Here is a 15657-nt window from a genome sequence, read left to right on the forward strand (position 1 = left end):
TCCCCAAAGAGGGACATGCGTCAATCTCTCTACCTTTGCATGTGACACCCTCCACCTGAGAGGCACCTCCTCCCACTTCCTGTCCTCCCTTCTACCTCTAAACTTCCAACCCCATGACAGCGTTCAGTCTGAAGAAAGCAAACTCCTGGGCTTTGGATGAGATGTGCCTGCAAGCAGGACCATTTTCAGCCTCTGTGTTGCAGATCCCCATGAGGCAAAGCCCAGGTGAACCGGTACCAGCCTCTAGAATCCTCTCCCATTGAAGTCGCACAGGGCGTGCTTAATTAGCCCCAACAACGAGCTGAGACAACACGTGTGAGGTGTTGCTAATTAGGGAAGCTCCTTAGAGAGTCACTGCTTAGGACTTTTCCTGGGGTATGACCCCTACCTGGCACATGTCCAAATGCCAGACTCCCAAGAGAAAAGAATAAACCATATTGGTTGTGCCAAAAGTTGAGGGACAGTGAGCTGCTCCTGATGGTCTGAAAATGATTATGGGAGGCCTCCCGAAATACACACCTATGCAGGGCCAACCTTGAAAGCAGGTCTTTCAAAGAATAGCAATCAGGCCTGTTATATTAGCTTTTCTCTGCAGTCAACCCCTCCGTCTTTGGCCAAGGTGTCTTCAGGGCAAAATTATCAGTGGAACCCCACATGACTGGATCAGACCAGCACGCAGTACTCACTACTCAAAAGTAATGCCTTTTTAAGGTCCTGGACTTAACCAAGCACGAGAAAGCTCATTAACCATCAAGACCATCTGAGCAAGACAGATGGTTTCCTCCCTCAGTCTCTGTATGAGCCTTTTTTTGATCCAACCCAAGGCATCGACTGCAGCACAGCACAGCTCTGGCTCATAAATTGGAGCTCATCTGGGACACCTGGGTGGCCCAGTCATTCAGCATCTGCCTTCGGCTCAGGTCATGATCCCAGAGTCCTGGGATCGAGTCCCACATCGGGCTCCCTGCTCAGTGAGGATCCTTGGCTTCATGCAGGTTGGAAATCAAATGTGAGCCAGCAGGAGATGAGAGCAGTGTTTAGTGAAGATAAAGAGAGTGGGTAACAGAGTGAGTGTCCAGGAAACTCAGAAAGGAAGGAGTCTCTCCTGTGTTCAGAGGCTGGGGTTTTTATTGGGGATGGTGATCTGGGGCATGCGTCCTCTCGGGCATCCAGGAACCACTTAGGACAAAGACAAGGGCCCAGGTGTCATTCCTTGGAGCAGAAGGGTCTTGGCATTGGTGTCCAGCTCAAGTGGTCTGGGATGCGCAAAGGATAGCCTCCTGGAGAACCTTAACTCCTTGTCCCATACAAGGAGGATGTCTGCTATTTGTGAGGCATGCGTAAAGTGGGGTCGGGGATACAGGTCCCAGCGAGGATAGAAGCAGAAAAAAGCAGATTTTGATGGAGTCCTTCAGTTTCCCTGTCTCACTCCCACCTGAAGAAGAGAAGAAAAACTAGTGGCATCACCCAGGCTGGATTTTGTTTCCCCTTTACTCTATCCAGAGTGGCTAATGGCAGCCTGGGGCTGGGGGAGGGGTTCCAGAGTGAGCCTGGGCTCCTGGGGTTAGATGGGTCACCTTAGCTTCCCCAGCTAACAGTTACCTCTCACAGCCACTTCACACCAGGGCTGGTTCCCTAGCCACCCAGGCACAGGGAGGGTACCATACCTTCTCCTCCCTTCTTCCTTTTCTTGAACAAATGCTTTCATCTTCTTTCAACCAGTCAGATTGCTCTTGAGAATCCCACCCCTGCCACCCACTTTTGGAGAATTGCCCATGAAAATTTTTCCTTCATGATGAGACCAGATGCTTGGTCCCTGGACCTGTTTTGAAGGCATAAGCAGAACTATAGTTGCATTAGTTGCATTATGACTAACTTAGCTCCGTGGTCTGTTTTGTTCTCTACTTAATTACGCACCTCTTAATCTCACCCACGGATAAATCATTAATTTTGCCTTCTGACCCCTACTCCCTATTTACCCAGTAGTTGTGGTAACCTAATGGGGACCACAAACTAATGTTTATCTTGAAATTATCTGATGTGCCTGATCACCTGATCATATCCCTCATGGTGCCTCACTGTCCTAAAGAAAGGGTATCTCCATATTGTTTCAAGCCTCCCTCCTTCAAGATTTCAAGAAGCCCCTCACCCTCCTCTCATGCATGTAAGTTGTCCCTGGGCTCAACGGGGCAAGGCAGCTTTGGGAATGATGCCCGGCCTTCTCACTGGGCTGCCTTTCTCATAGTAAAGCTTTACTTTGCTTCAGAACCCGTGTCCCAGACATTGGTGCCCAAGTTCGGTCCAGTAACAATGACAGTCATTTCCATGTCTGCATGTCTTACTGAACCTGATTAAAACAAAACCTGGGGGCACCTGGGTGGCTCAGTTGGTTAAGCCTCTGCCTTTGGCTCAGGTCATGATCCTGGAGTCTAAGGATGGAGCCCCACATTGGGCTCCCTGCTCAGCGGGGAGTCTGCTGCTCCCTCTGACCCTCCCCCTCTCATACTCTCTCTCCACTCTCTCTCTCAAAGAAATAAATACAATCTTTAAAAAAAAATCCTGGGTACCTTGTAAAATGTGTGTGTATATACGCGAGAACGTGTGAGAGTGTGCATGTGTGCACATACTTGGGAGCATCTATGTGTGCTTGAGTGTATAAGAGCACGTATGTGTGCATTTGTTGTGCATGTGGGTAGGTGGCAATGGCTCTTTTTCCTCTAACTTGCCTGACCACAAGCGCCTGAAATTCTCCCACAGAGAGGATCACTGTTTCGGGCTGAGTCAATTCCCCAAATATTTACTGACACTTCTGGCATGCTCGACACTCTCTGGGCTGCAGGGCAGTCACAAGGAAGGCACCCCTGTCCTCAGTCACCGAGCTGGTTAGTAACTTATGTATTTTCCTTTCCAGGAGGCTCTTTAAAAATTCTCATTTCTGGGGCACCTGGGTGGCTCAGCCGGTTAAGCATCTGCCTTCGGCTCAGGTCATGATCCCAGGGTCCTGGGATCGAGCCCCACAACGGGCTTCCTGCTCAAGGCAGGGGGGGCCTGCTTCTCCCTCTCCCACTCCCCCTGCTTGTGTTCCCTCTCTCTCTCTGTCAATTAAATAAAAAATTTAAAAAAGACTTCTAAAAAACAAATAACTTTTTTTTTTTGAGAGACAAAGTGTGGCAGGGGTGGTGGGGGGCAGAGGGAGAGGGAGAGAGACTCTTAAGCAAGCTCCATGCCCAGCACAGACCCCCATGCAGGGCTCCATCTCACAACCCTGAGATCATGACCTGAGCTGAAATCAAAAGTCGGACGTTTAACTGAATGAACCACCCAGGCACCCCATAGATAAATAAAGTTTAAAACAAGAGCAAGGAATAAAAAGACTATTGAAATGACACGGCAGACATGAAAAAGAACAAAACAGGACTTCTAGGGGAGCCTGGCTGGCTCCATTGGTGGAGCGTGCAACTCTTGATCTCAGGGTTGTGGGTTTGAGCCCCATGTAGAGATTACTTAAAAATAACTTTTAGGGGTGCCTGGGTGGCTCAGTCTGTTAAGCCTCTGCCTTCTGCTCAGTTCATGATCCTGGGGTCCTGGGACCAACCCCATGTCGGGCTCTCTGCTCCACAGGAAGCCTGCTTCTCCCTCTCCCGCTCCCCCCGCTTCTGTTCCCTCTCTCGCTGTATCTCTCTCTGTCAAAAAAATAAATTTTAAAAAATCTTTAAAAAAAAAAAGAAAAAGTTGGGGTGCCTCGGTGGCACCATTAATTGTCTGCCTTCAGCTCAGGTCATGATCCCGGGGTCCTGGGATCGAGCCCCGCATTGGGCTCCCTGCTCAGCGGGAAGCCTGCTTCTCCCTCTCCCGCTCCCCCTGCTTGTGTTCCCTCTCTCACTATCTCTCTGTGTCAATAAATAAATAAATAAATAATCTTTAAAATAAAAAAAAAGAAAGTAGCACACAGAGAGAAAAAAATTAAAACTATGAAAGAGAAGTTAAAAGACAGGATCATAGCATGAGGTCTAACATAAGCCCAACTGAAGTTCCAGAATGAGAGGAGGAGGAAAGAGGAGAGGTAATATTGAAGATATGGAGGCTGAGAATTTGCAAATTAATAAAAGACGTGGACCCTCAAATTTAGGAAACACAATGTATTAGATTCCTAGGGCCAGTGTAACAAAGTACAACAGACTATGTGGCTTAATCCACAGAAATTTACTTGTTTTTTCCTAAGATTTTTATTTTTATTTCTTATTTTTTTTAAAGATTTTATTTATTTATTTGAGAGAGAAAGAATGAGAGATAGAAAGCACGAGAGGGAAGAGGGTCAGAGGGAGAAGCAGACTCCCCGCCGAGCAGGGAGCCCGATGCGGGACTCAATCCCAGGACTCCAGGATCATGACCTGAGCCGAAGGCGGTCGCTTAACCAACTGAGCCACCCAAGCGCCCTTCCTAAGATTTTTAATTTTTTCATTTGAGATTTATTTATTTATTTATTTGACAGAGAGAGGGAGAGAGCACAAGCAGGGGGAACAGTAGAGGGAGAGGGAGAAGCAGGCTTCCCGCTGAGCGGGGAGCCTGATGCGGGGCTCGATCCCAGGACCCTGGGATCATGACCTGACCCGAAGGCAGGCGCTTAACCAACTGAGCCGACCAGGTGCCCCAGGAATTCATTCTCTTACAATCCGAGAAGCTAGAAGTTCCAGATCAACATGTGGGCAGGGCGTTGCTCGTTCTGAAGGGTTCCAGGGGAGAATCTGTTCCATGGCTTTCTCCCAACTTCTAGCATTGCCAGCAAGCCTTGGCATTCCTTGTCTTGTAGATTCGCTGCTCCAATCTCTGCCTCGCACGCTCATCACGTGGTGTTCTGTGTGTGTCTTCACCTCATCATTTCTCCCTCTTCTGTTCTCACCAGGACGCCAGTTACATTGGGTTAAAACCCATCCTACTCCAGTATGAGCACATCTTAACGAATTACTGATGTAGGAAAAACGTTAGGGTTCAAAGCTAATGACAAAGAAAGAATTCTTGAGACGTCTTTGCTGCAAAAAGGTGCTTTTATTAAAGCACAGGGACGGGACCCGTGGGCAGAAAGAGCTGCACCGGGGTCGTGAGGAGCGGCCCATTATAGACTTTCAGGTTGGAAGGGGGTTAAGGAGAGTGTAAGTCTCTAAGAAATTTTGGAAGCAAGGTTTCCAGGACCTTGAGGGGGCTAGCTATTGTTGCGAAAAGGTCATGTATTACCGTCTAATAAAACCTGAGTCATGAGACCCTTCGGATGTATATCGGTGGGTATTATGCTTGGGTGGGGGGGGGTTGCCAACACGTATCTTGGGGGGGGTTAGAGATAAAGGAAATTTCTTTTTTTTTTTAAGATTTTATTTATTTATTTGAGAGAGAGAGAATGAGAGATAGAGAGCACGAGAGGGAAGAGGGTCAGAGGGAGAAGCAGACTCCCTGCTGAGCAGGGAGCCCGATGTGGGACTCGATCCCGGGACTCCAGGATCATGACCTGAGCCGAAGGCAGTCGCTTAACCAACTGAGCCACCCAGGCGCCCGATAAAGGAAATTTCTAAAGGAATTTTTATATGTTAAAAGTAGACTTACAGGATCCTGGGGGCCCGGGTTGAGCAGGGTGCTGTCAGGCTAGGATTGTCTTTCGAGTCCCTACAGGAATGTCACTCTGCCTGTTTCAAGGACTTATCAATGGGTGTAGGTAGTAAGGAAATTTAATAATTTTTCTTCTGCTTTTGTTTCCCACATCATTCCCCCCTGAACAATTTTGACCCTTAAATCTTTAAGGTTGCTGAGGGTGGAAGGTCCCATCTTCTGTAACTTCTTCCTGCTGAATAGGGGTGTAGAGATGTCCCTACCTATGGGTCAACATTGGTCAGCTGGGGCTTATATAGATGTGGGAATTACAAAAGGCAGAGCAGCTGAGTCCAAGAGAGACTGCATGTGTGGATCTTCCCGAGTGGAAAGGATCATCTGTTGGCTTGAAGTTATGGCAGCGAAGGAGTCTCGGCACCAAGTGAAGAGACATGGGAGAAAACAGCAAAACATGATTAGTGTAACAAAATGAAAAAGAAGCCCAAGTGAGAGTCCTTTGATAGTTGCCAAAAACCCTCTTCCAGTCCAGAAGTTTAACCAATCATGAAAGGAAAGAGAGGGATCGTTTAAAGTGCCAATCTGAGTATTCATGTCAGAAACCCAGAAATCGTTTGCGGTCATCTGGAACATATGCATAGCGTTTTGTTTTTATGATAGCAAACGTTCCACCTTGTGCAGCAGTTAAAACATCTACTGCCAGTCTCTTCGGTAGAGTATCACTTGGGCCTTGACCATGTACTTCTTAAGAGCTTCCATGTGCCAAACAACATCCTCCAGTCCCAAAGAGGGAACAAAAATGGATGTTAGGTGGTTACACCAATGAGACACAGAACATGTCCACCACTGTTTTAAATTTGGAAGGCTGGCTGGGTTGGTAATGGTTTTAATAATTCGTCTATGCATCCAGGCAAAACCCAGAGTACAGCGGCTATCCAGCCTGGGGGAGGCCAGGGACACAAGTTAGAGCCGCAGAGCCACTGGATCCCATTAGAAGATAGTCATATAATTCTGGGCCCCTTTAACTGCAGTCAAGATGGCAAGGGCTATTCCATTTTGGAGGGCCATCTTTTGAATTTGTGTAATAAAAGATGGTCCGTTGTCACTTTGTAGGGACCAAGGGAGTCCAAATCGAGGGGCAGTTTCTCTTAGCAAAGGTTTTGCCACCTCTGTGGCCTTTTACCCAAATCAGTAGCCTGGGGAAAATCCTGTATTACCTTCCATTGGTTATTTTTGGGTATAAAGATTTTTGCCTCATTATTAACAAGCCAGTCCTGTGCGTTTCTTGGTCTGAATAGACTGGATGTATGGACTTTGTTGAAGTTAAGACGGTAAAAGATTTGGGCGCCTGGGTGGCTCAGTCGTTAAGCGTCTGCCTTCGGCTCAGGTCATGATCCCAGGGTCCTGGGATAGAGCCCCGCATCGGGCTCCCTGCTCCGCGGGAAGCCTGCTTCTCCCTCTCCCACTCCCCCTGCTTGTGTTCCCGCTCTCACTGTCTCTCTCTGTCAAATAAATAAATAAAATCTTTAAAAAAAAAAAAAAAAGACGGTAAAAGATTTAATATTTGTTCACTTTGTGCTGCCTGCTTGGCTGCACAGTCTACCAAATTGTGGGGTCTTTGGGGGTTTTCCTGGACTCTAAGATCGTATCCTCTGATGTCCTTTGAGGCGAATTACAGCTACCTCCTTAGGCAGGTGTGTAGCCTAAAGCAGAGTAATAATTTCAGGCCCATATTTGATTGGGGAGTTATGGCTTAATAATAATCCCCTTTTCTTCCAAATTGCACCATGAGCACGTAGGACTAGGAAAGGAAACATTTGGGGTCAGTACAAATATTAATTTTTTTAAGGCTTTGGCAATTGCCAAGCACAAGTGAGCCCTATGGCAGACCCAGCTTTTCTTACTCCCTTTTTTCATGAAACTATTGCCATCAGTAAACCAACTGTCATCTGTACTTTCAATAGGGGCATCTCTTAAATCTGGTTGACTAGCATAAACAAAATCAATCAATAACCTCGGAAGGGTTATTATGCTCTATCGAAGTACGATGGTCAGGTCCAGGCACAAGGGTAGCTGGGTTTAAAGTCTGACAGGTTTCAAGTATTATTTCAGGCACATCTCTAAGCATAAGCTGGTATTTAATAAGTCAGCCTCCCATCATCTATTGGTGGCTTTTGGTCTCTAAGACACTCTGGACCTGATGTGAGGTCATTACAGTCACGGATTATCCCATAGTGAACTTTGAGGCTCTTACCAGGAGGACTGTTTTATGCTTGGCTAAAGCCTTTGTTTGCAATTCTACCTCAATAGGGGTGGCTTCTAGGATAAATGTGACTAAGGGATAATACCACCAAGAAGACCTCTTTGTTTGAGGTCCAGCGTTAACAATATCCCAATTACAAGGAATCACTGGCAAGTGGGAGAAGACTTGTCAAGAAATAAGGGCATACCGAAGTGCATCATCCAGTCCCATCATAAGGAAAGTGGGGTCATCCATTATCTCCACAAGCCCCTACCGAGTGGGGTATGCTCTGGCTTTTTGTCAATTTTTGACAATTTCTTCATCCCAGCCACATAGAATTGATCAAGGTGCCAGTGGACTTATACAATCGTTGGGGAATCTATCCCATTTCCCAGTTGTTCAAATCATCATATGCCCATGGGGCCCTGTTATTATCCTCACAAAATTAACAAGCAAGGAGATTGTCTATACATGAGCTATTATGGCAATTTCAAGTTTGTCTCAAGTTGTCTGGCTTAGGTAAACAACAAACTTTAAAGACAATCGGATCTAGAATTTAACTTCCACAAGGTGTGTTATTGAAACATAATTTTTCTCTCTAAAACAACCCTCATTTTTAATCAGAGATAGCCAAATCAGGACTAATTTATTTGAAAGACAAGTCCAGTTTTAACAAATCTGGCCTAATTATCTACATAAGCTCAGCAAGAATAATGATTGATAGTGTAGATCTTTCAGAATCTGCCTTGCTGGAACGTTTTCTAAAGGAATCTCTAGGTTGAACTTGGAGTAGTCTCTCCAGGCCAGAAGCCAAGCCAAGGGCTTGCCATCAGACATGCCTGCAATACCTGTAGATGTGGGTGAATTCCTCTTGCTGAGGTCCCCAGAGTATCTGGAGGTTCCTGCACCTGCCAGGAAGTGACATTCTTTACTCACCTGGTGAGGCTGCTGGGAACTCTGTAAGCAAGGTATCAGGTCAACAGTTCCAAGGGGCTTTATAGCTCCAGGTTTCATATAGTCAACCTTAAAGTTCCTTATAGCTGTTTGGTCAGATGTGAGTCTATGCATGCCCCTCTCAAATAGGACATTCCAGTCAAAGCCTTGGTAAAATAACCAGTGTTTCCAATGGTGTCCTATAACAAGGAGAACAGATTCTTATAGAACTTATGCAAATGACTATGATTGCCATGGAAGAAAGAATACTTACTGAGACCTTTCGAGTTTCCCAGGGTTCAGGGAGAGAGAAAAGTTAAATGCTTCAATTTGTTCACAAATGAATACTTCGTCACCTGTAAATCACAGATATCTTAAGAAAAAGTTTCCTTAATCTGGAAGAGCAAACATTAGAGAACAAGCAATGTTTCAAACAAGAGTCACAAAACTATAATCATCTTTTTAGTTCACTTAGTCCCGTGTTACTATTCTTGTTCAGTTTGAATACAGCTTTTTAGTTAGTTCTGGAGATTCTTACCCATTTCAGTTTTGATCTTAAAGATACTGAATACCTGTATTTGTCCTACAAGTCCTTTTTATGAACCTCCTTGAAGATGAAACTCATTTTGCAAGAGAATAAGAACAATTATAAATGACAAAAACTCAGAAATGGACATTGTTAATGATCTGATAGGCGAATTCATTATGATGCAACTGACAAGGAAACCAGTTATTTCTGTGACACATAACACTTCAATAGCCAGAATATCGAGTGATGATGACCTTATACCAGGACATAACATACCAAACACACAAGCCTAATTAGTCAACGACACTTTGTTCATGATTTAAATCTTGGGGAAGTCTGTTAAAACCTTAGAAAGCTTTTTTTTTTTTTAAGGTTTTATTTATTTATTTGTCAGAGAGAGCACAAGCAGGGGGAGTGGCAGGCAGAGGCAGAAGCAGGCTCCCCGCTGAGCAAGGAGCCTGATGTGGGGCTCGATCCCCGGACCCTGGGATCATGAACTGAGCTGAAGGCAGACGCTTAACCCAGGCCTCCCAAACCTTAAGATGTTTTAAAGCACATACCTAATAAATAGGATGAGGGATGTTGAAGACCTGATAAAGGCAAAACATAGAAACTGGTGTTTCTGGGCAGGCAAAGAGAAAACAACTGTCTACATTTTCTTATCAAGAGCACACCAACAATTCAAGAAAACGTGTCTTTTTGAACAGAGAGAAAGCAGACTTTCAATATTATACCAGTGTACTTTAAAATCCACTCACTTCAATCTTATCCGTTCTGATCACCCCTAAAATTCCTTTCCAAAGTTTTCCCATCACGAACCTTGTACAACTCCCGTTTGCATTCAGATCTTGTCCCAGGCCATTTCTCTGCAAACAACCAGTCTCACTTATGACAAAATTACCTTCTTTTAGCTTCAACAAAAACACATTTCCATTCCTTATATGTTTCTTACACATACGGAGCTGCTTTTCTTATTTCCATCAGTCTTAATTAGTCAGTAGAATTTTTTTCACTCTTAGAAACCTTAGTACCCAGGGGTGCCTGGGTGGCTCAGTCGGTTAAGGGTCTGCTTCCCCCTCTGCCCCTCCCCTTGCTCCTCCTCTCTCCCTCTCTCTCTCTCTCTCTCTCTCTCTCGGCCACTCTCTCTCTCTCAAATATATAAACAAAATCTTTAAAAAAATAAAGACATGTCTATCTTAAACCAACAAACTTAACTTAGTTTAAATACTGAATTATGTTCCACCTGATCCTCCCCATTGTCAATTTTCACCTGAGACCCTGGCGGGGAAATCTGGAGTGGGCGGTGTTAGGTCCACGGGGTGCTCTTCTTGCTCCGTGACAGCGAGGGGAGAAGGAGCCGTGGTGCCTGAGGCACCGAGGATGGTCTAGAAGCCAATTTTCCACAGAGGAGCCGACGCCATGTTCTCCCACGAACAAGGGGCTTAGGCAGTCCATGTCGGGCCGGAGAAGACAGGGAATTTCCTCGAAACAAAGGGAGTTTCAGCAGCTGCTTGGGAATGTTCCTTCAAGTCCGCATCCTGAGGTAGGCTAGCCAGAGTTAGCTCCAATTATAGCCATTAACTGGGGAAATGAGTGAGGGAGAAACCCCCACATCTATTAGGAGGAGGAACAGTGAGAGAGTCAGAGTCCCCTTTGCTAGGGAGGGCCTGTGTTTCCTCAAGCAACCAAGGTTTATTTGGTGGAGGCCTATTTATTTATTTTTTATAAAGATTTTATTTATTTATTTGACAGAGAGCGAGACAGCGAGAGAGGGAACACAAGCAGGGGGAGTGGGAGAGGGAGAAGCAGGCTTCCCGCTGAGCGGGGAACCCCATGCGGGGCCCGATCCCAGAACCCTGGGATCATGACCTGAGCCGAAGGCAGACACTTAACGACTGAGCCACCCAGGCGCCCCTTGGTGGAGGCCTATTTAGATAATTATCATCCAGTACGTCGGGGCGGGGTGTGGTGGTTTACTAGCCCACACATTCAGGCAAACACATTCTGCAAGAGGTCCTTAGGTCAGGATCCTGGTGTAGAGCAATGAAGGTACCTTAGGTCCATTTGCCCTATTTCCCGCAGAAGAGAACTAACCGATAGATCCCACTGAGGCCATGCAGTGTTACAGGAGCTCAGTCCTTTCCTAAGGTTTGCAATCTGAATTGTTTCCAGTGGGTTAAAAGGCACCCCAAGGGACAGTCCTTGGGAACTGAAGAAAAGAGAAGGTCCATTACCTAGAAAATCCCCCACCCACCCCGACTCCCAGGTGGTGTCCCATGCACAGGATATGTCAGAGGTTCCTGGTGTCAAAGCAACCCAATGCATCCCCCAAACAAAATCGCTATGACCACTGCTGCTGATAAAGGCCCCTGTAGGAGGGATGCTAGGGTCCCCCGGCTTCCCCATTGCATCCGAGGCTACAGATGGATGCCTGGCATATGGACCAAAATACCATGCCTTGAAGGTCATGCTGTGAAGGCCACACCTTATTTTACCTTGCCTTGAGGAACCCACCATTTTTAATCCGTGGAGAACACTAGAAAAGTTTTACAAGGGGAACTAACTGAATTCTGTAGCTTTTAAGTAGTTAGTAGAGGATATTGACAGAAAACAGTAAAGATAGAAATCCATCATAATCAGGGCGCCTGGGTGGCTCAGCCGGTTAAGCATCTGCCTTCGGCTCAGGTCATGATCACAGGGTCCTGGGATTAAGCCCCATGTTGGGCTCTCTGTACAACGGGGAGCCTGCCTCTCCCTCTCCCTCTGCCTGCTGCTACCCCTGCTGTGCTCTGTCTCTCTGTGTGTCAAATAAATAAATAAAATCTTAAAAAAAAAAAATCCATCATGATCTAAGCGACATTCCAACATATGTAGTCCTTATAGCCAATTTCCCTAGGAAACAGTCCCTGGTTGAGTTTTAATTCAATGGAGTACTGGTTTTGGCAAGCTCCCAGTGGAGGTCCCTTGGCCAGAAGCGGCTAGACCAAGGATGTGAAGGGGATCATATTAGATCAATCAGGAGGAAACCTCACATAGCCGTGCTCGTGGCTTCGGTGGCCGTCCCGTGCCCAAGACAGAGGACTTTGTATAAGGACAGGAATAGAGAGAGGGCATCAAGTTTCTGGGTCCTATTACCATCCCGGCCAGGATACTAACTTCCAGTGAAAAGGCAGGCTTTCTCCTCCCCATAGAGTAGCCACGGGCTAGAGGATTACAGCCTGAGCAATCAATATGAAAGTGTTCCAATAAGACTACTCCTTGAAAAGCCCCTGAAATGAACATAAAGGAAGAGAAGAGGAAGTAAGTACTCACCATGTTTGCACCGAGGCTCAGAGTCCAGGTGAGACTCTGGACTCAAAGCACCATGTTGGGTGCCATATGCTGTAGAAAAGACTTTAGGGTTCAAAGCCAATGGCCACGAAAGAATTCTTGAGATGTCTTTGGTGCAAAAAGAGCTGCACTGGGGTCATGAGGAGTGGCCCATTATAGACTTTCAAGTTGGGATGGGGTTAGGGAGAGCTTAAGTCTCTAAGGAATTTGGAAGCAAGGTTTCCAGGACCTTGAGGGGGCTAGCTATTGTTGGGAAAAGGTCATTTATTACCATCTAATAAAACCTGAGTCATGAGACCCTCCGGATGTATATCCGTGGGCCATAAGCTTGGGAGGTGATTGCCAACATATATCGTGGGGGGTTTAGAGATAAAGAAAATTTCTAAAGGAATTCTTATACATTAAAGTAGACTTACAGGATGGGGGGGGAGGGGAGGATGGTCAGGCTAGCATTGCCTTTTGCCCTTAGCAAAGTATTAGCATTGAGTCCGTTGAGTCCCTAGAGGAATGTCCCTCTGCCTGTTTCAAGCACTTATCAGTGGGGTGTAGGTAGTTAGGAAATTTAATAATTTTTCTTCTGCTTTTGTTTCCCACATAAATCACATCGGTGATGATTCTACTTCCAAATAAAATCACATTCAGAGGTACTGGGAGTTTTAAAAAGTACATTCAGGGGCGCCTGTGTGGCTCAGATGGTTGAGCATCTGCCTTCGGCTCAGGTCATGGTCCCAGGGTCCTGGGATCGAGCCCCATGTCAGGCTCCTGACTCAGTGGGGAGCCTGCTTCTCCCTCTCCCTCTGCCTCTCCCCCTGCTCATGTGCTCTCTCTCTCTCTCTCTCTCTCTCTGTATCTCTGTGTCTCAAATGAACAATAAAATCTTAAAAAAAAAAAAAGAGGGGGCAGAGCAAGATGGCGGAGGTGTAGGAGACCTAGATTTCATCTGGTCCCAGGAATTCAGATGGATAGGGATCAAACCATTCTGAACACCTACGAACTCAACAGGAAATCAAAGAAAAGAATAGCAACAACTCTCTGAACAGAAAAAGCGACCACTTTCTGGAAGTCATATTCCATCCCTTCATCGTATTAACCCTTATTTTTGTACATATATGTTTTTCTTTCTTTAAAATTTTGGGAGGCACTTTCTTCTAACAGACCAAAATACACCCAGAATCTAGTGTGTGGCACTGATCTATGCACCAGCCTGATCATGTTTGATCATATTATGTTTTTTTGTTTTGTTTTGTTTTTGTTTGTTTTTATCTTTTTCTTTTCTTTTTTCTTTCGTTCTTTCTTTCTTTTTCTTTCTTTCCCTTTCTTCTCCCCCGGTTTCAGGTCTTTTCTGATTGGTTTAGTGTGTATTTTCTGGGGACGTTGTTACCCGGTTAACATTTTGTTCTCTCATTCATCTGTTCCCCTCTGGACAAAATGACAAGACAGAAAAAATCACCTCAATGAAAAGAACAAGAGGCAGTACAACTGCCAGGAACCTACTCAATACAGACATTAGTACGATGTCAGATCTAGAGTTCAGAATCATGATTTTAAAGATACTAGCTGGGTTGAAAAGCTTGAAAAAAGCTTGAAAAAAACTTGGAAGTTATTAAAGAAACCCTTTCTGGAGAAATAAAAGAACTAAAATCTAACCAAGTCGAAATCAAAAGGGCTATTAATGAGGTGCAATAAAAAATGGAGGCTCTAACTGCTAGGATAAATGAGGCAGAAGGGAGAATTAGCAATAGAGAAGACCAACTGATGGAAAATAAAGAAGCTGAGGGGCGCCTGGGTGGCTCAGTTGGTTAAGCGACTGCCTTCGGCTCAGGTCATGATCCTGGAGTCCCGGGATCGAGTCCCGCATCGGGCTCCCCGCTCGGTGGGGAGTCTGCTTCTCCCTCTGACCCTCTTCCCTCTCGTGCTTTCTATCTCTCATTCTCTCTCTCTCAAATAAATAAATAAAATCTTTTTAAAAAATTAAAAAAAAGAAGCTGAGTAAAAGAGAGATAAACAACTACTGGATCACGAGGGCAGAATTCGAGAGATAAGCGATACACTAAGACGAAACAACATTAGAATAATTGGGATCCCAGAAGAAGAAGAAAGAGAGAGAGGGGCCGAAGGTATATTGGGGCAAATTATAGCAGAGAACTTCCCTAATTTGGGGAAGGAAACAGGCATCAAAATCCAGGAGGCATAGAGAACCCCTCTCAAAATCAATAAAAATAGGTCAACACCCCGACATCTAATAGTAAAACTCATGAGTCTCAGAGACAAAGAGAAAATCTTGAAAGCAGCTCGGGAGAAGAGATCTGTAACCTATAATGGTAGAAACATTAGACTGGCAACAGACCTATCCACAGAGACCTGGCAGGCCAGAAAGGACTGGCATGATATCTTCAGAGCACTAAATGAGAAAAATATGCAGCCAAGAACACTATATCTAGCTAGGCTGTCATTGAAAATAGAAGGAGAGATAAAAAGCTTCCGGGACAAACAAAAACTAAAGGAATTTGCAAAGACAAAACCAGCGTTACAAGAAATATTGAAAGGGGTCCTCTAAGGAAAGAGAGAGCCTAAAAGCAGCATAGACCAGAAAGGAACACAGACAATATACAGTAACAGTCACTGTTCAGGCAATACAATGGCACTAAATTCATATCTTTCAATAGTTACCCTGAATGTAAATGGGCTAAATACCCCAATCAAAAGACACAGGCTATCAGATTGGATAAAAAAACAAGACCCATCAATATGCTGTTTGCAAGAGACTCATTTTAGACCTAAAGACACCCCCAGATTGAAAGTGAAGGGATGGGGGCGGGGCGGGGCGCAGGGGAGGGGAGGTGGGCAAGATGGCGCCGGCGAGTGATTCACCCCAGATACGTCCAGCCGCTGCTGAGACACCTGGGCGGGGCGTCCTGCCCCCACTGCCGCCCTTCCTCCTCTCCCCCGCCCCCAGAGACCCCCTCCTACCCTTCCTCCCTCTACCTCGGGGTGGGGGTGCGGGAGCGGGCCTGGTTCCCGGGACACC

This window comes from Zalophus californianus, chromosome 14, assembly GCF_009762305.2.
Source record: "Zalophus californianus isolate mZalCal1 chromosome 14, mZalCal1.pri.v2, whole genome shotgun sequence".
Classification (NCBI taxonomy): Eukaryota; Metazoa; Chordata; class Mammalia; order Carnivora; family Otariidae; genus Zalophus; species Zalophus californianus.